The sequence below is a fragment of the Lagenorhynchus albirostris genome, chromosome 3 (assembly GCF_949774975.1).
Source record: "Lagenorhynchus albirostris chromosome 3, mLagAlb1.1, whole genome shotgun sequence".
In the NCBI taxonomy this organism is placed as follows: Eukaryota; Metazoa; Chordata; class Mammalia; order Artiodactyla; family Delphinidae; genus Lagenorhynchus; species Lagenorhynchus albirostris.
Genome location: NC_083097.1, coordinates 84,859,392 through 84,887,196, shown reverse-complemented (window position 1 = coordinate 84,887,196; position 27,805 = coordinate 84,859,392).

Sequence of the window (27,805 nt, the reverse complement as noted above, 5' to 3'; positions counted from 1 at the left end):
CAACAAAGTGAATAAGCTATATGTATACCTATAGCCCCTCCCTCTTGAACCTCTCTCTCACACCACCTGCCCCCACCCCCCACATCCCACCCATCTAGGTCATCACAGAGCACAGAGCTGAACTTCCTGTGTTATACAGCAGGTTCCCACTAGCTATCTATTTTAAACATGGTAGTGTATATATGTCAGTCCTAATCTCCCAATTCATCCCACCCTCCCCTTCCCCTCCTGTGTCCACATACCCATTCTCTAAGTCTGCATCTTGAAACTAATACATAGAGGGAAATTATTGAATTGAATGTATATGAGAAAATAAAAAAGATCTAAAATCAATCATCTGAGTTTTCCACCTTAGGAAACTAGTAAAAGAAAATAACTTTTATCTCTTGGGCATGAATTCCTAACCTTTTAAAACTCAAAAAAGTGTTACAGATGTGGTATATGCAATGTATATGTTCATAGAGCATGCATGTGCATGTATATATGTGCATATATACAATTGATTATAAAATACATAACTAATATTTTGAAATAATAAATTTCAAAAGGCAAGAGTCAAATGATAGAAACAAATTTTAAAAGGTGTTAAATTTAAAAAACATATCTGTGCTCTTCCAAAAAATAGCAGAGGGAGGAACACTCCCAAATTCATTCTATGAGGCCACCATCACCCTGATACCAAAACCAGACACAGATGTCACAAAGAAAGAAAACTACAGGCCAATATCATTGATGAACATAGATGCAAAAATCCTCAACAAAATACTAGCAAACAGGATCCAACAGCACATTAAAAGGATCATACACCATGATCAAGTGGGGTTTACCCCAGGAATGCAAGGATTCTTCAATATACGCAAATCAATCAATGTGATACACCATAATAACAAATTGAAGGAGAAAAACCATATGATCATCTCAATAGATGCAGAGAAAGCTTTCGACAAAATTCAACACCCATTTATGATAAAAACCCTCCAGAAAGTAGGCATAGGGGGAACTTGCCTCAACATAAAAAAGCCCATATATGACAAACCCACAGCCAACATCGTCCTCAATGGTGAAAAACTGAAACCATTTCCACTAAGATCAGGAAAAAGACAAGGTTCCCCACTCTCACCACTATTATTTAACATAGTTTTGGTAGTTTTATCCACAGCAATCAGAGAAGAAAAAGAAATAAAAGGAATCCAAACTGGAAAAGAAGAAGTAAAGCTGTCACTGTTTGCAGTTGACATGATAGTATACACAGAGAATCCTAAAGATGGTACCAGAAAACTACAAAAGCTAATCAATGAATTCAGTAAAGTAGCAGGATACAAAATTAATGCACAGAAATCTCTTGCATTCCTATACACTAATGATGAAAAATCTGAAAGTGAAATTAATAAAACACTCTCATTTACCATTGCAACAAAAAGAATAAAATATCTAGGAATAAACCTACCTAAGGAGACAAAAGACCTGTATGCAGAAAATTATAAGACACTGATGAAAGAAATTAAAGATGATACAAATAGATGGAGAGATATACCATGTTCTTGGATTGGAAGAATCAACACTGTGAAAACACTCTACTACCCAAAGCAATCTACAGATTCAATGCAATCCCTATCAAACTACCACTGGCATTTTTCACAGAACTAGAACAAAAAATTTTGCAATTTGTATGGAAACACAAAGGACCCCGAATAACCAAAGCAATCTTGAGAACGAAAATCGGAGCTGGAGGAATCAGGCTCTCTGACCTCAAACTATACTACAGAGATAAAGTAATCAAGACAGTATGGTACTGGCACAAAAACAGAAATACAGATCAATGGAACAGGATAGAAAGCCCAGAGATAAACCCACGCACATATGGTCACCTTATCTTTGATAAAGGAGGCAAGAATATACAGTGGAGAAAAGACAGCCTCTTCAATAAGTGGTGCTGGAAAAACTGGACAGCTACATGTAAAAGAATGCAATTAGAACACTCCTTAACACCACACACAAAAATAAACTCAAAATGGGTTAAAGACCTAAATGTAAGGCCAGACACTATCAAACTCTTAGAGGAAAACAGGACGAACACTCTTTGACATAAATCACAGCAAGATCCTTTTTGACCCACCTCCTAGAGAAATCGAAATAAAAACAAAAATAAACAAATGGGACCTAATGAAACTTCAAAGCTTTTGCACAGCAAAGGAAACCATAAACAAGACGAAAAGACAACCCTCAGAATGGGAGAAAATATTTGCAAATGAAGCAACTGACAAAGGATTAATCTCCAAAATTTACAAGCAGCTCATGCAGCTTAATATCAAATAAAAACAACCCAATCCAAAAATGGGCAGAAGACCTAAACAGACATTTCTCCCATGAAGATTTACAGATTGCCAACAAACACATGAAAGAATCTCAACATCATTAATCATTAGAGAAATGCAAATCAAAACTACAATGCGATATCATCTCACACCAGTCAGAATGGCCATCATCAAAAAATCTACAAACAATAAATGCTGGAGCGGGTGTGGAGAAAAGGGAACCCTCTTGCACTGTTGGTGGGAATGTAAATTGATGCAGCCATTATGGAGAACAGTATGGAGTCCCTTAAAAAACTAAAAATAGAACTGCCATACGACCCAGCATTCCCACTACTGGATATTTACCCTGAGAAAACCATAAGTCAAAAAGGGTCATGTACCAAAATGTTCATTGCAGCTCTATTTACAATAGCCAGGACATGGAAGCAACCTAAGTGTTCATCAACAGATGAATGGATAAAGAAGATGTGGCACATATATACAATGGAATATTACTCAGCCACAAAAAGAAACAAAATTGAGTTATTTGTAGTGAGGTGGATGGACCCAGAGTCTGTCATACAAAGTGAAGTAAGTCAGAAAGAGAAAAACAAATACCGTATACTAACACATATATATGGAATCTAAAAAAAAGTGGTCATGAAGAACCTAGGGGCAAGACGGGAATCAAGACACAGACCTACTAGAGAATGGAGTTGAGGATATGGGGAGGGGGGAAGGGTAAGTTGGAATAAAGTGAGAGAGTGGCATGGGCATATATACACTACCAAACGTGAAACAGCTAGCTAGTGGGAAGCAGCCGCATAGCTAAGGGAGATCAGCTCGGTGCTTTGTGACCACCTAGAGGGGTGGGAGGGAGGGAGACGCAAGAGGGAAGAGATATGGGGACATATGTATAGTATAACTGATTCACTTTGTTATAAAGCAGAAACTAACACACCATTGTAAAGCAATTATACTCCAATAAAGATGTTAAAAAAAATTGTTAAAGAATGACAAACTAGTTGGATTCCACAACTAGTGGAATCAGGGTGAAACTGAAATAAACATAAGAGAAAAGTAAAACTGAATTCCTGCCTTTGTTGAAAAACTTATGAAAATGAAAATTCTTTTTTTTTTTTTTTTTTTTTTCGCGTTACGCAGGCCTCTCACTGTTGTGGCCTCTCCCGTTGCAGAGCACAGCCTCCGGACGCACAGGCTCAGCGGCCATGGCTCACAGGCCTAGCCGCTCCGCAGCATGTGAGATCTTCCCGGACCGGGGCACGAACCCGTGTCCCCTGCATCGGCAGGCGGACTCTCAACCACTGCGCCACCAGGGAAGCCCTGAAAATTCATTTTTAAGATTAGAAATGTATATTCAAATCTATCTCTGGTATGTCTATTTTAGTTTCGTTTTATTGTTTGTATTATTAATGCAGTTTAAATAAAATGAAAATTACTTGTTTTGGAAGAATACTAATTTTTAATTCATAGTCTGCCAATACTTAATTACACTGATTAATGTATTTCTTTTTCTAGCTTAGTCTCATCTTTGCCATGATTTTTACCCAATTAAAAGAAGCATGTGATAAACTAATTTTTATCAGTAACTAATCTATAACGAGTCAACTAGGTTAGCTGTGCATAAGTTGTAGATAAGGTTTTAATTCATGCACTGCCTATCCTCTGCTGAGTATACACTATAAAACCATAGTTTACATGGGCAAGCACTATTCAGGACGTGTTTTTGATCATATGAGCATAAGTGTTAAAAATATGGAACCTATTTGCTGCTCATTAGAACAGAGTTTTGAGTCTTTTTTACTCCACAAATCAAAGGCAACATAAACCTGTCTTGAGTAGTTTTGCACCCTACTTTACAGTGTTTATGACATTTACTTTGCTTATAAAACAGAATTTTTGGCTAAACTAATGCTTCACATTTACATAACCTGACTAATTGTATATCACGTGCACCTTACCCTTTCAAGGTTTTCCATATTTCTAAGAAAGTACAGACAGCTAAGAATAGCAATGGTAATCATCCTGTATTAATTTCTTCCTGTACAACAGGCTTTATTTACTTGATATATGTGGAAATGCACTGAGGCTCAAGCATGTGAAATAGTCATTTACAAGATTACAAATGAAGTTTCCAAATGATTGTGAATGTATCCTGGCAAATATATTCTATTTAGCCAACATAATATTTGATAAAACAATAATTGTAAGCATTTAAATTAGGATGTGAGTTTGTATCTTTAAAAAATTGTCAGATCTGCCAGGACTGGGTCCTCATTCTTGCAAAGGACTGCAGAATATCTACTTATTTAGATGTTCCCATACAATCTGTTTTCATCATTGTGCCAGCATCCTGGTCCTCACAGATGTTTGTAACTGTTAAACCAGGACAAGAATCTAGATTTCCTACCATATCATCACTCTTGTTATCACAACATGCTGCCTCATGTTATGCAGCCTGGCCATGCTCTTTGGAAAGTTAATAGGAAGCCCACAAGAAGAAGAATGCTCAGTCTCCAAAGGAGCTCATGTCATTCAATTGCTATTAGAACGATTCCTTTTGTCCTTCCGCTTCTTCATATAGTCCTTCCTTTTTTGTACTCTAATAAGGTATTTATTTATACTCTTCAACTTGCCATGTAACAAATGTTTTTGCTAGTTTATATTGAAAGGTATTGAACATGGAGAATTACCAATTTGCCAGGTTATGTAAGGACTGGAAAGAAGACTCTAGGCTCTGCCTTCAGTATTGACTCCAAGAACCATACACCAGTACTTGCCCTTAAGGGAGCCGCTCTATCTAATACAATTAGAAACTGAAGAATCAGGAATTCGGTGATCCAACTATTAGTTTCCAAACCACATTGCCCCTGCGATACCTGGGGACCAGGAAACTACCTCCCAAACTGTTGAATCCAATAACACACTACTTCAGCCACAATCCTTACCAGCAAAAAGAATATCCTATGCCATGAAAGAAATTACTAGCACAAGAATTGGCTCAAGAATAGGAATATTCCCCACCTCAGAAATTCCCTCCAAATCTCCTGATACATGTTTGCTTAATGCGAAGCTGAGCCACAATCCAAATCCAAGCTGCAAAGAAATCTGGGGAATGTATTCTTTAGATTTCTGACGTCCAGCACGCAGTGAGTTTTTACTACTTCAAGTTCCTTCCACTGCAGTGGCCTCTACATCATCTAGGAGCTTATTAGAAATGCAGAACCTCAAGTTCCACCCCAATACTATTGAGTCACAATCTGAACTTTAACAAGATTCCCATTAGATTCTTAAGCATATTGAGATTGAGAAAGAGTGTAGTAAGTCATTCTACAAACGGGTTTGAAAGGATAGAGTGACTCAATCAGCCATATCTACCACACATGCCTACAGACCACTGATGTCACATACATGAAAATTTTGCTGATTTTTTTCTTAACACCTTAAGTTATTTCAAGGTGATATTCTTTTATCTTTCTAATTATCAGTATAATTTTATGGGTCAGGACTCTATAAATTTCGCACTACAGAAGCCCAATATAATAGGGTTCAAGCAAAAAGACACTAAGTGTGCAACCTAGCTGCAAACATAAAAAAACTGGCAAATGACATCATCAGAAACCAGTCCCTTTTTGTATCTTAGTTGTACTTTCCTGTGTTTTGCTTTTATTCTCAGATAGTTTACTGGTAATTGATTGAATAGTTGCCAGAAGCTCCAGCTTGAAAATCCCAGGGGAGAAAGATTTTGTTTTCAGAAATTTAAAGTAAAATGTATAGGGCCAATGCTATTTGCATTTGGTGGACTGAATTTAAGTCACATGCCCATCTCTGAAACAATCTCGGAGGCCAGGAGGATGTAATATTCATGCCTGCTCATAGAGTGAGCAGCTAGTGCCAACCACATCTAAAGAGAATTGCTGATCAAGAGGAAAAGGTGGTTCTACAATGGGAAATCTTGGTGCTAGTATTAGAAAATAATTTGCTGAGCAGTTAAAAAAAAAATAATAATAAATGCCCACTACATTATTTCACAGTAATTAGTTATGACTATTTACTAGTTATTATGCTTTCTCTCCCTTTGACAAAAAAAAAATCATAGATTTAGGTTGGACTGTGTGTAGTTATCACTCTGGAGAATTTTGTATAGATGTAGATTCAGGCAGCAATGTGAGTTTTTTTAAGTTTAGTTTTATATTTCTATATATGTGAGTTTCTTTTATTCCTTAAAAATGACACATGCATAAGCAATTTCAGGGAGTCAAATATTGACTTAACATGGCAAAATAAATCCTTTCAATGCAGTATTGCCTCTACTATGTCGGGTAAGAATGTTGAACATATGCCTTTGTAATAAAATAATTCAAAACCCTTTTTTTTGTACCCTTTGAATCTAAGTCAAAATATACCAATTTTCACTTTCCCAAGGATTTAATTCAAGCTTAAAAGTTATTTTCTCCTCTGTATCAAATGCTGGTCAGTTTCTTACTTATGGGAAATCATGAAAAACATAAATTGAAGAAAGAATTGTAAATATTGACTCTAAGTCCCTAAAAATGTTCAACACTCCAATCATTTTTGTCCATATTAAAAAATATCCTGTATTGCATTATCTTCAGTATATAGCCCTTCTAAAGAAGTGTTCTACTATTCTTCAGTGGATTGAGTTCCTTAATGACAGAGTAAATATAGGATTTTCCTAGAATTTAGCCTGTAGTTATACAAGTATATTTATATCCTACTATATTCTGAGTAAACAACATTTAGGTACCCTTAAGGCATTTTCAAGGCTCATTTTGTAAACTGTTATAATACCACTGTGTAAAGAAATCTAAATCTGAAGCTTCAGTAGACTTGTTATTGAAAAACTAATTCACAGATCTACCTACAACTTGTTAGGATGATTAAACAAATAAGACTAGTCAACAAAATGTCTAGAGGAGAACAGATGTGAACAATGTTTTGTACTGAACAGTCATTTCAAAAGCCAATTTCTATCTAAAGGCATCTCCACAATTTGAGTTAGAGAAACCACCACACAGTGACTTCAGCCCTGACAATTTGAGAGCAGCATTTTTGTGAAGAAATGCTGTGATGATTCACAATAGTTTGCATCAGCCATAAAGGGATAGTTAAGGGTTTGCAATTCAATTAAGTATATCCACAGGGATGTATTTATGGACATTTCTCTCTCTTAGGAAATCAAGCTTGCTTTTGAGACTAATGATTATTGTGCTTTGTCATTGATGTTTTAGATTTGTAAATCAAAACTTTGTAATATTTTGATGGCTGCTAATCACAGCTATAGCAGCTATCCTAAGATGGGGTTGCCCTAGAAACACTTTCTGTACCTGAACTTATACTTGAATTGAAGTGGTGGAGGAGTAGACCAAGTGTTATTGCTTTGAGATGGCAGAAAGGTTACACTTAGCAACCAGGGACTCCCTAGAGAAAGACAACTTGAAAGTCATGTTGTTCTATCTCTTAGGGTATGTGTGGTATTAGGTGCCCACCATCCTGTCCTTACATGAAGTTGGCAGAAGTGACTAGACATTTTTCTCTGGTACTCTTTCCCGCATAAATGTTCTTTGCTTACTCTTTCAAGCCAATGGGATGTGTTTTCTGACACTGAGACATCACTCTCCTCCCTCTGTCTCTGCTACCTTCTGGAATCTTTTTCCCAAAACTCAAAGAAACTCATCTAATTTGAATTACATCTTCTCAGTGTTGTTATTAATGATTAGAGGCCATGTGTTCCCCAGTTTCAGAACAGAAAGCTTCTAAACTGCAAGCTACCTTAATGCTGAACTTGCTTTCATTATTAAGATCTATAAATGTTCAACGATGTGCCAAAACTCCATCAGCTGTCAGCAGAATCATGAACAGCCAAAGATATGACTTTCTATTTCCCACACATAACAGGTACAGAATCTTTTCCACAAAGGCACAGGTAAAATTAATTCACAAATTTATGGAATGTTTCCATATCTTTGTTACATAATTCAAGAATTTGATTGTAAGAATGGAATTTCAGACAAGGCTAAAAAACAGCTCTAAGAACTGGAAGGCTATTTGGGATTATATTAAAATAGGTAATAAGTTGATATAATGGAAAAATATACTTCACACTGTCTTAAACACAGAAAATACTCTATGAATGATAATTTCATCATATTATTATTTATACTCATTATTAAGTTGTCATACCCTAAAATTACTCCAAACAATGTCTGGACCTATATTTCATCATGTTTTGTTTGCATAGTAAATTACCAGTTAAAAATTAGCCTTTATGAGATTATCCACTTAAATTCCTGCGGTCTTGAAAATGTTAGTCACAAATAGTAGAACTAAGATAAATATGTTATTTTCAAAATTAAGCAGATGACACTTTGATTGGAATAATTTTTAAACACCTGAGAAACACTGATTCTCAAAGTAAATTATATACTGTAATTACCTAAGTAAGCAAACGGTTTGGGTCCCTAACCCTGCATTATATTATTGTGTCCACAGTTCTACATAATTTTATTCTATCATTTAATTACTTTTTGAGTATTTAAGTCCTTAATCATGTGAAACAAAACTACATCTGGCAATTTTACTACTGTTTTCTCAATAAGTTCTCTGTGATGAGAGAAGGACATTCAGGAACATAGTCAAAATGACCTAGATTAAGGAAAATCACTGTCACCTATTCCAACTGATAAAGGTCATCTCCTTTGACACAGAGGCCAGATTCCAAGGAGAACCATTTTCCGTCACTTTGGTGGTAACTGACTTTAAAAATGTCCTTATTCCCTCACTCTTCTTGCAATAACCCCTGAATTACAGCAGTAGTAGTGTTACTGAACCAGAAATAAATTTGGCCATGTGCAGAAAGCCAATCTACTGATACAGGGTTGTGGTGAAATAAAGTGCAGCTTTTAATTTAAGGCCAAGCAAGGCATATGGGCAGCTAATGCTCAAAAGACCCAACCACCCCAGTGGATTTCAGGGAAGGGTTTTTAAAGGCAAGGCGAGAGAAAGTTGCAGGGTGCATGCTCAGCTTGTGCACAGTTCTCTGATTGGTTGATGGTTAGGTAACAGGATGATGTCATAAGGGTTAACATCATCAGTCCTCAGGCTCTAGCCAGTTTGAGGGCTATGTGTTCATGGTCATCATGCAGTTAGCTTCTTCTGTCTGGTGGGGGCTTTAGTATTTATAAAATAACTCAGGAATGTGTGTCAGACACTGTTATCTATGTCCTTCAGGGAAGAACTAAAGACTCTGTGACTCTGCTATAAGGCTAATTTATTGTTTAAATTGGTACTAGTTCTTCTGGCCCAATTGCTGTTTTTTTTGTTACTACATGTTTACATTCTTTCAATTATTGACTCTTGAGACATCCTTTTGCAACTCAGGGGAGGTCTGGGAGACTAAAGCTTTTCTACAAACAAAAGACAGGAGGAGAACATGGTGGCCTGCAAGAGGAGTGGCCAAGGATATATTGAAGGGATTATATCATGGAAGAAATGGCAATAGGTTACTCTGAAACCTTAGCCAAAACTTGAAAGGGTTTGTGCCATAAGGGTCCAGGAGGCTCCTTAGCACAGGTTCAGTGTAGAGAAGATTATTCATTTATTCTGTCATTCAACAACTCTTTACTGACCATGCATCACTAGTCAGGTGTGGTTCTACTTCTGAAGATATAACTTATCATACTGCTGTTAAAAATATAGGTTGATCAAATGTTTAATGCACAAGCTGCTAAAATACTACAAATTAACAGTCATGAGCAGCCCACATGACTTCCAAAAATGTACTGTATTAATACTGTTCTGGGTTGAATTGCTCATTTGGCCTGACCTGCTCTGTTCTTGTTGAAGATGATTTGAAAGCTACACCTAGAGGGTCAGAGTTTTCCTCTGACTTAGCTCTCTATTCCCAGAGCCAAACTCAAATCTTGGCACACAAAAGGAGCTCAATAAATGTGACTTTTTGTTCATTCTAGTTGGGCTAGAATGAATTTTTCTAGCCCAACTAAGTTAACCAATTCTCTCTGAGATCTTGAAGAAATAATGTTGCTTCCTAGCCTTGGTTTCTCCATCTAACGGGTGGTTGTAGGTTTGTTTTGCAGTGGGTTTTTTTCTTTTTCTTTTCCTTTTTTGAAGAATAAATAAACTACGTAATGGAAATTAGTACAATTCCTGAAATACAGTAGGCACACAGAAAGAATCAACTATTTTCTTTAGAAATAATTTTACAACTACTTTTAAAAGTAGTAATAGTTCTTATATCAAAGGATGATTTTACAGATGAAATGAAATTGCTTTTAAACCCTAAACAATGATTGATTATTCTGAGGCAAGTTGAGTCATGAATCACTGTTTAAGAACGCTGGCTTTTAGGTATGTTGTTGGTACTCTAAAAGATTCCACTCAATTGAATTCTTCCCATAGAATCTAAAACATTACAGGTAAGGAGGCCTTTGAATGGACTCAGTAATTCTGTCAGATGACTAAGGAACCATCTGGTGCCTGCCATCTATGACTGACATGGTAGCAAATACAATCCACCATCATGACGGCCTCAGAGTAGTTTCCAGTTGATACATATTGTCAATTTTAAATTTTATGGTTAAAAAAAAATTAACCTCATTCTTTATCAATATGTCTTTTCAGTTGTAAGAAAAAAAAGAGGATGGGCCAGAGATAGAGTTAGCACCTTTAAAATTTGTAAAGAAAGAGAAATATATTGACTAAATATTATTTAGAAATACTCATAGACTATGTAAAATTTTGTCAGGATGGAGGGTGTCAATTATACAACTTAGTAAAATGTACAAAAATCATTGTAACTACATTTTATACACTACTTAATATATTCCAGGCACACTATAAATCATTTAAACTGTATTATATTGTTTGACCATTTAGACAACATTAGTTACAATATATTATTATCTATATTCTATAGATTAAAAAAACAAGAACTTTAAAAATATTTAAATTAAAAATATTCCTCAAGATCAAATACGTGGTTAGTAAATGGTGGATATGAAAAAAAAAAAAGGTTATCAGTGATGTTCAAATCTCAGATCTTAACTATGACCCTACATTGGTTCAAAATAATAAGTATCCTTAAATATGTTATTAAAAAACTATAAGTAATCATTAATTTTTTTTCTTTTTAAGAATCTGTTCATAAAAATCTTAAGATACGGTAACCTGTGAAATGGCTATATCACGAACATACACACCCTTTGTGAATTCATTGATTTCTCAGGTTTATCTTTTTTTCAATGTATTTCTGTCATTTATTGTCAAACTTTCTAACATGATCAAACTCATGAAAACAACACGACAGTTCTGACAGGCATCTGTTTACTTCTCAGTTTGTTTCCTTGTTCTGATTCATTGGTCTGAACAATTCTGGATTTAAGAGGCTAAGGGGGCAAATGTGAACAGCACACTGAACTCCCCATCTTATTAGCACTCTTTTCATTATACACTCTTAGAGGCATTTTCAGGACGTAAATTAACTTATCCCAGAGTCACTGCCTTTTAAGGCTTACAGTGGGGGAGAGTGATTATTACTGTATGTTGAGTACACCCGAGAGTAGATGAGCAATCAATGAGTTATCTTCAGTGCACAGTATTATCTCATTCATTAGGCCAATGAAATAAAATAGAGAAAAACAAAAATAGCTGATGGAGAAGAGAGAGCAATGCAAATTATATAAAAAAAATATGTACAAGTAAAAACAATAACTTTTATAAATTAGAAGTTTCTGAGAAGTTCATCTTTTCTAATATCACTATTTCATATATTCCCAACAGAGTGATACATTTTGATTAAAAGGATAAAAATAATTGAATTTAATGTTAAATGTTTTTCACTTAACTCTTATGGGGAAAAATAACATCAATACTGACTAGTACCATGGAACCTTATATAAAGATTAGTGAGATGTCTAGGCATTAGAGCCCATCCACCATCACCTGCATTTTTTATAACAAAGTAGGGTCTATTTTGTGAAAGCTGATGCTTAGAAAGAGTAATGACTCAATTCTTTTTACCCTACTATATTTACAGAATTTAAAATTTTTCCATGTTTAAGCTGGAAAATTTTTTAAGCAAAACCTGAGGTTCTATGAGATAAGATGACTTGCTTAATTCATTGGGGCAATACATCTCCTTAAAATCAGGTCTTCTACTTCCTATGTTAGCATTTCCCAAATGATGATCCATAAAAATGCATCATGCTAAGTGCTCTAAGAAGAAAGTGTTCTATGGAAATATAAATAAGGGCAAGTATTTCAATTTACAACTTTCATCTGAAATTACCAAACACTATATATATTTATTAACTATATAGATGAACTATTTTTAAGAGGTAAGATATTCCAATAGTATAAATATCAAAATACGTAAAAACATAACAATAAAAATCTTGCTTATACTCTGAACTCCTCCATCTGTTCAGTTACTGACTTTCCTCTCCATGCTCAACCATAGGTGCTACTGTTGTTAGTTTCTTAGGTATTCTTCCAGAATGCCTATACATAAAGCAAATATGAATATTTTTATTATAACTCTTTTAGACAATCAGTGGTACACAATTCAGATGTTGTGCACTTTTCCTCTTGTCACTAAACAATATATCAATATATGATAGAATATTCCATAACAGTACACAGAAAGCTTGCTCATTCTTTTATACAGCTATGTTATGTTCTCTATCATGGAAGTACTGGACGTTTGTGTTATTTCCAATCTGTTGTTAATACATACAATGGACCATAAATAACTTTGTATACTTCATCATTTGGTACATGTATGCGTATGTCTAAATTAAATGTCTAGAAATAGAATATCTGTGTTAAACGTTTATGCATTTGTGATTAGAGGTTGTCCTAAAAATGTGTGAAAGTATCTCTTTCTCCACAGTGTATCCTAAATGGATACAATTTAGGATTTTCTAATCCTGTTTTTTTTTAAAAGGGAAATATATTTGAGCATTGTTTCAATATGCTTTTCTCTTACTAGTTTTAACTTTAAGCAACTTGCCATATATTTAAGAATCATTTTTCTTTCTATTTCTGTGAACTTCCTAGTCAGAGGTTATACTTATTTTTCCATTGAGTTATTAATCATTTTGTTATAAATGTGTAGGAGCTCTTTACATATTCAAGGGAATATAATTTTGTATTTAGCAGCATTTGGAAATGCCTTTCCCAGTTTGTCACTGGGTTTTGAATTTAGTTATACAGTTTTGTTATGCAAGCTTTTTCAATGTAGTCACACTTATCATTTTTTAATGGATACTGGATTTGGAAACATAATTAGAAAGGGAATTGTTATTAGATTAAACCTTTGATCCATCTGAAATTTGCCTTGGCCTATAATGTGATCCATATATTAACCTTAATTTTTTGTCCAGATGTCTATCCATTTGTAAGAGCACAATATAAGAAATAGTTCATCTTTTCCTACTGATCTGAGATGCCATGCTAATTATGTGCTAAACTACCTTGTGTGAATAACTACCTTATTCATGGTCTTTATTTTGTTTCTTTGGCCTCTCTGTAAGCTTATGAGACAGTACTACACTTATTTAATTACTACAAATTCATATAAAACATTGGTGAAAGAAACCAAGGAAGACACAAATAAATGGAAAGATAACTCCGTGCTCATGTATTGGAAGAATTAATATTGTTAAAACATCCATACTACCCAAAGTGATCCACAGATTAAATGCAATCCTTGTCAAAATTCCAATGTCATTTTTAACAAAAATAGAAAAGGCAGTCTTAAAATTCATATAGAACCACAAAAGATCCCAAATATTCAAACAAAGCTAGAGGCATCATCTGATTTCAAAATATACCACAAAGCTATAGCAACCAAAACAGCATGGTACTGGCATAAAAAAGAGACACATAGACTAAAAGGAACAGAACAAAGAGACCAGAAATAAATATGGTCAACTGATCTGTGACAAAGAATACAAAATGGGGAGAGGACAGTGCCTTCAATAAATGGTAATGGGATAACTCATATCTATATGCAAAAGAAAGAAATTGGTCCTTTTCTCACACCCATGGAGATTCCTCAAAATATTAAAAATAGAACTACCATGTGACCCAGCAATCCCACTTCTGGGTATATATCCAAAAGAAGTGAAACCAGTGACTCAAAGAGGTATCAGCACTGCCATGTTCATAGAAGAATTATTCACAATACCCAAGATATGGAATTGACCTAGCTGTCCACTGACAAATGAATGGATAAAAAAATATGGTATATACATGCAATGGAATAATATTTAGCCATAAAGAAGGAAATCCTGTCATTTGTGACAACATGGATGAACTTGGAGAACATTATGCTGAGTGAAACAAACCAGGCACAGAAAGTCAACTGCTGCATGATATCACTTACATGTGAAATCTAAAAACCTCAAAACCCTTGGAACAGAAATTGGAATGGCGGTTGCTAGGGGTTGGGGGCTAGTGGAAATGAGGAAATGTTGGCCAAAGGGCACAAGGTTTCAGATATTCAGGATGAATCAATTTTGAAGATCTAATGTACAGCATGGTAACTATAGCTAATAATACAACATTGGACACTGGAAAATTGCTTAGAAATTAGATATTGTGTTTGTACTACACACACACACACACACTCACACACACACACACAAACTATGTGAGATGATGAATGTATTAATTAGCTTGACTGTGGTAATCACTTTAGTGTACACATATATCAAAAACATCAGGCTGTACACTGTAAATGCATACAAATTTTATTTGTCATTTATAGCTCAAGAAAACTGGAAAAAAGTAAAAAAGAAAAAAATTAATTACAATGTTTTATAACGTGAAAGGATGTGTATGTACACATTGTTTTCTTTTCTTTTTCAAAATTTTCCTAACCATTCTCTTTTGGCTGTTTCATCCTATAAATTTTAGAATTAGTTTGGTTAATTAAAAAAAATTTTTTTAAATAGCCTGCTGGTATTTGGTATTTTCATTGGCACCACATTAAATTTATGAATGAACTTAAAAAATTATATTTCTTTCAATATATCTTATTTAATGTGTCCTATTAATAAATATGTTGTATCTCTCTTTTTGTTCAAGACTTCTTTTGTGCTGGCATTTATTGTTTAAAAGTTTGTTTCCTATAAGTCCTGCACATTTCACATTGCATACATTCCAGAAATATCTATCATGCTGATATTTCAAACTGGATAATTTTTTCCAGTACATTATACATGAAACTTGTTAATTTAAATACAGTGATTTTTGTACTTCAATGTCTTATAATATTCTTTTAAACTTGTATTCATTTTTTACTTAGTTATCTTGGGTTTTCCATGTATACAATTGTATCATCTACAAATGTACATAAATTTATTAACTAGTTAATTTTTTTCCTCTAAGTTTTTAAAAATTTTGTTGACTAGTACCAAATTAAATATTTAATAATAGCAATATGAGTGGACATTTGTCATTCATTTTTTACATTAATAGAAGTATCTCTAAATGTTTCCCCATCAAGCATCATGGTGGTTTTCAGGCTGAGACTGATATATTTTATAAAGTGAAACAGTATCTATAGATCCAAGTTTTGTTTACTGTTTTTATCCAAAATGTTAAATTTTCAGTTCCTATACAGATGTAATTTTTCTTATAAATATTAATATTTTAAATTATATTAATATTGAAACATACTTGAATTCCTGGAAAAAATAATTTAATTCTTTATGAGGACTCTTTTTGATAAGCCGTTTCTCTATATTAACATTATATTAAGAATTTTCATATAACTAACTGTAAATAAAATGGCTACATCATTTGACTTTTTGGTACAATTATAGTGAGGATTTTCTATCAAGTTATACTCATTTGTACAGAATTTAGAAATATTTCTTTTCTGTAATACTTTGTGTCTTGTGTAAGCTCTCAGTTGATACAATAATGCAATTTACTACAATATTACATCATTTTTGGTTTACTACAGATGTTTACTGTACTTTAATTGGCAATAAAAATGCTTGAGGTTTCCAATAAAGCTTCCAATGAAGTTCAAATCTTTTTTGAAATTATGAAATGTATTTTGAAAGTATGAAATGTATACATATGTGTATATACACACACACATATATAATGCCACTGACAAGAACTTATTCTTCCACTAAATAAGACTACAGCATTCTAGAGAGAGGAGGAGACAAGATGGTGGAGTAGAAGGATGTGAGCTCACCAAACTCTTCTTACAGAAACACCAAAATCACAACTAACTGCTGAACAATCACTGATAAAATGTTGGAACCTACCAGAAAAGATACCCTACCTCCAAAGACAAAGAAAAAGCCACAATGAGATGGTAGAAGGGAGCAATGACAATAAAATCAAACTGCATACACACCAGGTGGGCAACCCACAAACTGGAAAACAATTATACTATAGAAGTTTTCCCACTGGAGTGAAAATTCTGAGCCCTATGTCAGGCTCCCCAGTCTGGGGGTCTGGCAATGGGAGGAGGAACCTGCAGAGAATCTGGCTTTGAAGACCAGTGGGGTTTGACTACAGGAATTCCACAGGGCTGGGGAACACCAAAACGCCACTATTGGAGGGTGCACACAGGGTCTCAAGCACACCAGGACCCAGAGGAAAGAGTGGTGACCTCATAAGAGATTGGGCCAGACTTACCTGCTAGTATTGGAGGGTCACCTGTGGAGGCAGGGGGCAGGGGTGGGGCTGTGGCTCACTGCAGGGACAAGGACACTGGCAGCAGCAGTTGTGGTGAGTACTCATTGGCATAAGACTTCTTGGAGACAACCATTTTCTCAACAAGACCTGGCCCCACTCAACAGCCTGTAGGCTCAATTTCTGGGACACCTCAGGCCAACCAACAAACAGGGCAGGAATATAGCCCCAGCCATCAGCAGACAGGCTGCTTAAAGTCTTCCTGATAAACACACCCCCTGACATGGTACTGCCCAGCAGAGGGACAAGACCCAGCTCTACCCACCAGTGGGCACTACCAGTGCCTCCCACCAGGAAGCCTGCACAGGCCTCTTGGACAGTCTCATCCATGAGTGGGCAGACAGCAGAAGCAAGAAGAACTAAAACCCTGGAGCCTTCAGAATGTAAACCACAATCACAGAAAATTAGACAAAAGGAGACTGCAAAGGAATATGTCCCAGATGAAGGAACAAGATAAATCCCCAGTAGAACAACTAAGTGAAGTGGAGCTAGGCAATCTGCCTGAAAAAGAATTCAGAGTAATGATGGTAAAGATGATCCAAAACCTCGGAAAAAGAATGGAGGCACAGATCAAGAAGATACAAGAAATGTTTAACAAGGACCTAGAAGAACTAAGGAAAAAACAGAGATAAACAATAAAATAAGTGACATGAAAAATACACTAGAAGGAATCAATAGCAGAATAACTGAGGCAGAAGAATAGATAAATGAACTGGAAGACAGAATGGTGGACATCACTGCCATGGAACAGAATAAAGAAAAAAGAAAGAAAAGTAATGAGGAGAGTAAGAGACCTCTGGGACAACATTAAATGCACCAATATTCACATTATAGGGGTCCCAGAAGGAGAATAGAGAGAGAAAGGATCCGAGAAAATATTTGAAGATATTATAGCTGAAAATATCCCTAACGTAGGAAAGGAAACAGTCACCCAAGTCCAGGAAGCACAGAGAGCTTCAGGCAGGATAAACCCAAGGAGGAACACGCTAAGACACATAGTAATCAAACTGACAAAGACAAAGAAAAAATATTAAAAGCAACAAGGGAAAAGCAACAAATAACATACAAGGGAACTCCCATAAGGTTATCAGCAGATTTTTCAGAAGAAATTCGGCAGGTCAGAAGGGAATGGCATGATACATTTAAAGTGATGAAAGAGAAGAATGTACAACCAAGAATATTTGACCCAGCAAGGCTCTCATTCAGATTTGACAGAGAAATCAAAAGCTTTACAGACAAGCAAAATCTAAGAGAATTCAGTACCACCAGACCAGCACTGCAACAAATGCAAAAGGAACTTCTCTAGGTGGAAAAGAAAAGGTCACAACTAGAAACGAGAAAATTATGAATAGAAAAGCTCACTGGTAAAGACATAAAATAAGGTAGGAAATCATCTGCACACAAATATGATATCAAAACCAGCAACTGTGAGAAGAGGAGAGCACAAATGGAGGATATTGGAAATGAAAAGACCAGCAACTTAAAACAATCTTGTTTACATATAGACCACTATATCAAAACCTCGTGGTAACCACAAACCAAAAATGTACAAGAGGTGCACACACAAAAAAGAAATAGGAATCCAAACACAACACTCAAGTTAGTCATCAAACCACATAAGAGAACAGAAGAGGAAGGGAAGAAAAAAACACCTACAAAAACAAATATATAACACTTAACAAAATGGCAATAAGAACATACATATCGATATTTACCTTAAACAAAAACAGATTAAATGCTCCAACCAAAAGACATAACCTGGCTGAATCAATACAAAAACAAAACACATATATATGCTGTCTAAGGACACCCACTTCAGATCTAAGGAGACATACAGACTGAAAGTGAGGGGATGGAACAAGGCATTCCATGCAAATGGAAATCAAAAGAAAGCTGGAGTAGCAATACTCATATGAGAAAAAATAGACTTTAAAATAAAGACTGTTACAAGAGACAAAGAAGGGCACTACATAATGATCCAGGGATCGATCCAAGAAGAAGATATAACAATTGTAAATATAAATGCACCCAACATAGGAGTGCCTCAATATGTAAGGCAAATACTAACAGCCATAAAGGGAGAAATCGACAGTAACACAATAATAATGAGGGATTTTAACACCCCACTTTCATCAACTGATGGATCATCCAGACAGAAAATCAGTAAGGAAACACAGGCCTTAAATGACACATTAGACCAGATGGCCTTAATTGATATTTATAGAGCATTCTATCCAAAAGCAGCACAATACACATTCTTCTCAAGTGCACGTGGAACATTCCCCAGAATTGATCATATGCTGGGCCACAAAGCAAGCCCTGGTAAATTTAAGAAAATTGAAATCATATCAAATATCTTTTCCTACCACAATGCTTGGAGAGTAGAAATCAACTATGAGAGAAAAACTATAAAACACACAAACCTATGGAGGCTAAACAATATGTTACTAAACAACCAATGGATCACTGAAGAAATCAAACAGGAAAACAAAAAATACCTAGAGACAAATGAAAATAAAAGCATGATGATCCAAAACCTATGGCAGGCAGCAAAGGCAGTTCTAAGAGGGAAGTTCATACCAATAAAGTCTTACCTCAGGAAACAAGAAAAATTTCAAATAAACAACCTAATCTTACACCTAAACCAACTAGAGAAAGAAGAACAAACAAAACCCAAAGTTAGTAGAAGGAAAGAAATCATAAATACCAGTGCAGAAATAAATGAAATAGGGACAAAGAAAACAACAGAAAAAATCAATGAAACTAAAAGCTGGTTCTTTGAGAAGATAAACAAAAGATAAACCTTTAAGCCAGACTCATCAAGAAAAAGAGGGAGAGGGCTCAAATCAGTAAAATTAGAAATGAAAAAGGAGAAGTTACAACCAACACCACAAAAGTACAAAGGATCATAAGAGACTATTACAAGCAACTATATGCCAATAAAATGGACAACCCAGAAGAAATGGACAACTTCTTAGAAAAGTACAATCTCCCAAAACTGAACCAGGAAGAAACAGCAAATATCAACAGACCAGTCACAAGTACTGAAATTGAAACTGTGATATAAAAACTCCCAACAAACAGAAGTCTAGGATCAAATGGCTTCACAGAAGAATTCTATCAAATATTTAAAGAGCTAACACCTATCCTTCTCAAACTCTTCCAAAACATAGCAGAGGGAGTAACACTCCCAAACTCATTCTATAAGACCACCATCCCCCTGATACCAAAACCAGACAATGATGTGACAAAAAAAGAAAACTACAGGTCAATATCACTGATGAACATAGATGTAAAAAACCTCATCAATACACTAGGAAAAAGACTCCAACAGTACATTAAATGGATCATACACCATGATCAAGTGAGGTTCATCCCAGGGATGCAAGGATTCTTCAATATCTACAAATCGATCAGTATGATATACCACATTAACAAACTGAAGAATAAAAACCATATGATCATCTCAATAGATGCAGAAAAAGCTTTTGACAAAATTCAACACCCATTTATGATAAAAACTCTCCAGAAAGTGGGCACAGAGTGAACATACCTCAACATAATAAAGGCCATATATGACAAACCTACAGCTAACATCATAATCAATGGTGAAAAGCTGAAAGCATTTCCTCTAAGATCAGGAACAAGACAAGGATGTCCACTCTCACCACTTTTATTCAACATAGTGGTGAAGTCCTAGCCATGCAACCAGAGAAGAAAAAGAAATACAAATTGGAAAAAAAGAAGTAAAACTGTCACTGTTTGTAGATGACATGATACTATACATAGAAAATTCTAAAGTGCTACCAGAAAACTACTAGAGCTCATCAATGAATTTGGTAAAGTTGCAGGATTCAAAATAAATACACAGAAATCTGTTGCATTTCTATACACTAACAATGAAAGATTAGAAAAGGAAATTAAAGAAACAATCTCACTTACCATCACATCAAAAAGAATAATATACCTAGGAATAAACCTACCTAAGGAGGCAAAAGACCTGTACTCCAAAAACTCTAAGACACTGAAGAAAGAAACTGAAGATGACACAAACAGATGGAAAAATATATCATACCATGTTATTGGATTGGAATAATAAATATTGTCAAATAACTATACTATCCAAGGCAACCTACAGATTCAATACAATCCCTATCAAATTACCTATGGCATTTTTCACAGAACCAGAACAAAAATATCTTAAAATTTGTATGGAGACACAAGAGACCCCAAATAGCCAAAACAATCTTGAGAAAGAAAAACAGAGCTGGAGGAATCAGGCTCTCTGATTCAGCCTACAGTACAGAGCTACAGTAATAAAAACAATATGGTACTGGCACAAAAACAGAAATATAGATCAATGGAACAGGACAGAAAACCAGAGATAAACCCATGCACTTATTGTCAACTAATCTATGACAAAGTGGCAAGAATATACAATGGAGAAAAAGTCTCTTCAATAAGTGGTGCTGGGGAAACTGGACAGCTACATGTAAAAAAATGAAATTAGAACACTCTCTAACACTCTTAGAGGAAAATATAGGCAGAACACTCTTTGACATGAATCACAGCAACATTTTTTGGGATCCACCTCCTAGCGTAATGGAAATAAAAATGAAAATAAACAAATGCGGACTTCCCTGGTGGCACAGTGGTCGAGAGTCTGCCTGCCGATGCAGGGGACATGGGTTCGTGCCCCGGTCCAGGAAGATCCCACATGCCGTGGAGCAGCTAGGCCCGTGAGCCATGGCTGCTGAGCCTGCGTGTCCGGAGCCTGGGCTTCGCAATAGGAGAGGCCACAACAGTGAGAAGCCCACGTACCGCAGTAAATAAATAAATAAATAGATATAAATAAATAAATGGGATCCAATTAAACTCAAAAGCTTTTTCACAGCAAAGGAAACCATAAACAAAACAAAAAGACAACCCTCAGAATGGGAGAAAATATTTGCAAATGATGCGATGAACAGTGATTAATCTCTAAAATTTACAAACAACTCATGCAGCTCAATATCAAAAAAACAAAAAACCCAATCAAAACATGGGCAGAAGACCTAAATAGACATTTTTCCAAAGAAGACATACAGATGGCCAAGTGGCACATGAAAAAATGCTCAACATCACTAATTATCAGAGAAATGCAGATTAAAACTACAATGAGATATCACCCCATACCAGTCAGAATGGCCATCATCAAAAAGCCTACAAATGATAAATGTTGAAGAGGGTGTGGAGAAAAGGAAAGCCTCTACACTGTTGATGGCAGTGTAAATTGGTACAGCCACTATGGAGAACAATATGGAGATTCCTTAAAAAACTAAAAATAGAATTACCATATGATCCAGCAATCTTACTCCTGGACATATATCTGAAGAAAACCATGGTTCAAAAAGATACATGCCCTACAATGTTCATTGAAACACTGTTTACAGTAGCCAAGACATGGAAACAACTTAAATGTCCATCGACAGATGAATGGATAAGAAGATGTGGTACATATATACAATGGAATATTATTCGGCCATTAAAAAAATGAAATAATGCCATTTGCAGCAACATGAATGGACCTGGATATTATCATACTAAGTGACGTAAGTCAGACAGAGAAAGACAAATATCATGATATTGTTTACATGCGGAACCTAAAAAAATATGATACAAACAAACTTATTTACAAAACAGAAACAGACTCATAGACTTAGAGAACAAACTTATGGTTACCGGGAGGAAGGAGGGATAGATTGGGAGTTTGGGATTGACATGTACACACTGCTATATTTAGAATAGATAACCAACAAGGACCTGCTGTATAGCACAGGGAATTCTGCTCAATACTCTGTAATAACCTAAATGGGCAAAGAATTTGAAAGAGAGCAGATACATGTATATGTATAACTGAATCACTCTGCTGTACATCTGAAACTAACACAACATTAGTAATCAACTATGCTCCAGTATAAAATAAAAATTAAAAAAAAATAATTACAGCACTCTGAATTATCTATTTAGGGCTGCAATGCCATCCAAGATTTATGCTACTTAGGATTTTTTTTTCTTTACAAAAATAAGACTCTTATGAAAAGAAAAAAAAAGTTTCTCAAGGAAAAATAATTTAAAGCTCTTTGAAATAATTACACTTCATTTACATTTGAAAATTTAGAAAGCAAATGTTATCCCTTTATACTGATAGATGCCACAGAATGTGCTAATCTGTACAGGCTTCTCCTTATACAACATGCACACACACACACACACACACACACGTGTGTGTGTGTGTGAAACAAAGTTTTTCAAACAAACATAAACTCTTTGTTTTTATATATAACTTTTAAGTTTGCCTTTGGGGTTTTCAAGTTAGTCCTTCTATAAGCAATTGATTCTAATATTTCCTTCGACAGAAATCCCCAAATTGACCAAGTACTAGAAAATGCTATTGAACGGTGAGTTATTGACCTGGCAATAGATTGATTTCTTTGGGTATGGTGTGGTACATACTAATTCGGTGACTATAAGTGATTTTTTGTACTCTATACAGACAATTTCCTTTGATACAAGTCTTTATCAAAGGAGGAATGGGAGTAACTGTAGACTAAAAATGTGATGCATACAAATCAGAATATGCTTTGCTTATTTCTACATAAAAGCATGCTTTGGTAATGAGGAATAAAAACCTCTGTTCTGTGTTATTTTATGGAGCTGCTTCTGGCCATGCAAGTGTCCAAAAATGAGAAATACATCTAACCCACTATGTCTCTGGCAAGGAAAATAGAGATCATTGGAGTCAGGAGCAGGTCACTGAGAAGAAATCGATCCATTTGGTGGGGGGGTGGGGATGGGATAACTCTACTGGTATGTCCATAATGTCCAGGCACTTATATTTTAGCAGGAAACTGATACCAATGAAAATACTATTGTTACAATGCCTGGCAAAATCCTACATTAAAAATTTTGTTGATGGGGGAGTAGATGGAGTCTTTCCTGACCTATTCCATTTTTTTTTAAATCAGTAATTATGTTGAATCCCAAAGGGGATAGATCAGGATAAACCGGATTATAGATGAACGTTTTGAATATTTCAAAACAAGGAAGCAAGCAATACTCTCATACATGCTGACATAGTGTAACTGACTCTACATCTTTGTAAAGCACTCTCTACATTACCTATAACCATTTCATGGATATATTCTTTGACTCAGAAAATGTACTTATTGGAATATATACTGCAGATGCAATTACACATTCATGAAGAAGTAAGCTTAAGAACATTCGTTCCAGCATTTTTATAATAGCAAAAGATTAGAAAACCCTAAATGTCATTTAGTAAAGCTGAATAAATTATGGTAATTCATAAAAGAGAATACTATCATGTGGCCATGGCAGGGGTTGGGGGGCCTGCGGGGGGCGGAAGAGACAGCTCTGTATGCACTGAATAGGACAAACTTGAAGATATTTCATTAAATTGAAATAAGGAGGAGAAAAGTGAATTTAATATAGCACCAGTTGTGTAAAAACCACAAAATGTGACTGATATAAACATATTCGTATATAGGTATAGTATATTTCTTCAAGGAATCCAAAAGAACTTCTAGCAGTCCTCTGGTCAGAGTAACTGGTAAACTAACTAGCAAGAGAGGGAGAGACAGGAAGGAACTAGGTGAGTGGAACACATTTAGAGGGAACTCCTAAGCATCAAGTCCTATTTGCCGGGTGAGAACTGAGATGTTGGTGCTCTGCGTAAATACCCAGAGAAGAGAACCTTTAGTCAGGCATCTACTTTTTGTTTACATTGGCCTTAATAGACATACATTTAGTCTGATTTCCTTCTCTTTTCAGCAGGATTATAAAGATCCCCTTAAAGTATATCTGCTCAACTATCTTTTATATTAAGAAGGAAAAGTTGTCCAATCAGTTTTTCTTCAACAGTGTTGCCTGTGTTTACTGCAATCTTGCTGGGTGATTGTCTCAATATGATAGAACACACATCTGGTATCTGGTGTGATGCTTATTCACTGACAGAAGTTGAGAAGAAAAGCGTTTTATGGTTTCTGTTGCCACTGGACCCATCCTGAGGACTCAACATGACAATTAAAGTTCGTGTTCTCTGAAAACAAATACTGTATATTAATGCATATATATGGAATCTAGAAAAATTGTACTGATGAACCTATTTGCAGGGCAGGAATAGAGACTGAGACGTACAGAACGGACTTGTGGACACAGGGGTGGGAAGGGGAGGGTAGGACGAATTGAGAGAGTAGCACTGACATATATACACCACCATGTGTAAAATAGATAGTGGGAAGCTGCTGCATAGCACAGGGAGATCAGCTCAGTGCTCCGTGATGATCTAGCGGGGTGAGATGGGGTGAGGAGGGAGGCTCAAGAGGGAGGGGATATATGTATACATGTAGTTGATTCACTTCGTTCTACAGCAGAAACTAACACAACATCGTAAATTAATTATACTCCGATTAAAAAAACAAACAAACTTAGTGTTCACTGGCTATTCATTTGTCTCCTCAAAATTGATCAGATTGATATTCAAAGAAAATAAGTTTCTCAAGGGTGATGTACATTAGGATTACTTTATAAATGCAATTATCTAACTTTATTGAATTTGTCACTAGACCCATCATTGGTTCCTTTGATAAGATCCAATACTGGAAAACCCCTCCTTTTCAAAAGCTGTTTCCCTGACACACAAAACTGATTTGCACGATTGGCCCAAACTCCGAAGTGGTATTTGCTTCAATGTCTATGTGGATGGACAGTTTGAATACTCAGTATCTCTTTCAACAGGATTCCCTTCATTTTCCCCATAGATATAGCATGTGTTTTCATTAGCCAGTTTTCTGTTGATCTCCCACCCAGTTCTTTGATCTAAAACATCCACAGGCTTTTCAAAATCTAGGGAATGGCTAAATGCAGTGCACGCTGGATTGGATGGACTGAGCCTACCATCGGAACTCAGAGATGCTTAGATGTAGCATATATGTCCAGACCTACTTGTGTGGGTTGGCTGCGGTTCTAATGACAGCTCAATTTTCAGAGACTTCACACTGTTATTTTGGTCTGATTGGTTTATGTGGTACTGCTGGTGTTCCCACTGTTCCATGCTGGTGCTGCCTTAGGAAGGAGAACTGGTTTCCCCACTTCTGGCCATCTGATGTATCTTGGTGGAGGATGGGAGTCTCTGGCCCACTAAGATGAAGAAAGTTGCCTGGCTGTGTGCTTATTGTGGTAGGATCATCTCTGTCACTTGGAGATGGTAGTAGTAGTAGTAGTAGTAGTCCTTGTACTACTTGTTGTGTTGTGATGTGATCTCCCTATGAGTACACTGACCCCATCTTATCCCCTCCCCATCAGCTTCCCTGGTGTCTCTAGACAAGGTAAAGAAACCTCAGGACAGGCACCAGCAAGGAAAGAGAGTCCATATTGCTAGTGGAACTCCAGATCAATCTCCCGTGCTAGTTCTGTCAGGTCCAACCTGGTGTTTAAGGCACGGTTCCCATTCATACAGGAGAGGAAGGAGCCTACCTGGAATGCTTTCTGTTCCTAGTTTGAGTTTGGGAAACACACAGTCTTGGTCACCTTTGTCTTTAAATAGGAGGATGTAAAATACCTTGGTGCTGTGTTCCTCTAATCCTGGGACCCCCAAACCAGTTTGTTTTCTTCCTAATACCTTTTAGGATCTCCTTTTGTTGTCTCTCTCACTATTTCCAAGGGTTTTAGTTGCATTTAGCAGTGAAGACCAGGGGAGAAATGGGTCTCTGTCAAATTGTCCTACAATAGAGGTTTCAGTTTATGTTAAGCCCCACAGTAAGTTTTATAGTTTCTTCCTATAGATGCTCCTGAGATTCCTCCCCTGGAATATAATTGCATGGAGCATTAAAAAAAATTTCCAAAGATATTGAATATTATAGTATTATTGACATTGTCTATAAAAGACCATATTCTAGGAAGGTCTAGAAAGTTCAAGGTTATAGCCTGGTGAAGGTAAACAGAGATACATATGAAACAGCATCTCTGATTACCATCAAGAGAACAGCTTGTGTTTCTTAACTCCCATAAGTTAAGATATACCTGTTTATCCTAAACCACTGAGGCAGTTTCCTGATAAGATGAATAGTATTTGCCTGAATATTTACATCACTGCAGTAAGCTGAGTATAACATATTTAAATTGTTAATCATACTTAGATAATCTTTTAACTTTTATCTTTTAATCCTTAATAATCATAATTTCTTAATATTTAACCCAAATCCTAACCCCTTAATGAAAAGGTAGCTTTCCTATGTAGACATTTCCTCTATCAAGTAGAAAAGTCAATAAAGTAGGTAGCCAATTAACTACCAAAAGTGTTCATTTTATTATGAGCTCCATTCAGAGAGCTACATACCCAAAGGAAATAAAAATAGGCAAAAGGTATGCTTTGTTTCAAAATGTTTATCTTAGAGGTAGCTAAAAATGTTGCACTATTTTGCAAATGAGTCAGGGTTTTTTTTCATAGTCAGCTTTTCATCCTGTCATTTTTACCTACTTCAAGCAGAAGGTGCTAGTATTGTCTTACATAACACACCAGAAAGTTTAAGATAAATGTGATAGAGAGATGCAGAGGAGGCTGACATAGTTTCCAAAAGAAGAAACTATAAAGAGACTGGCTTCCATGTGGAGTTACTGAAATAAAGATACTAGGTGTGATAATAAAAAAATATTGCAAACATGTC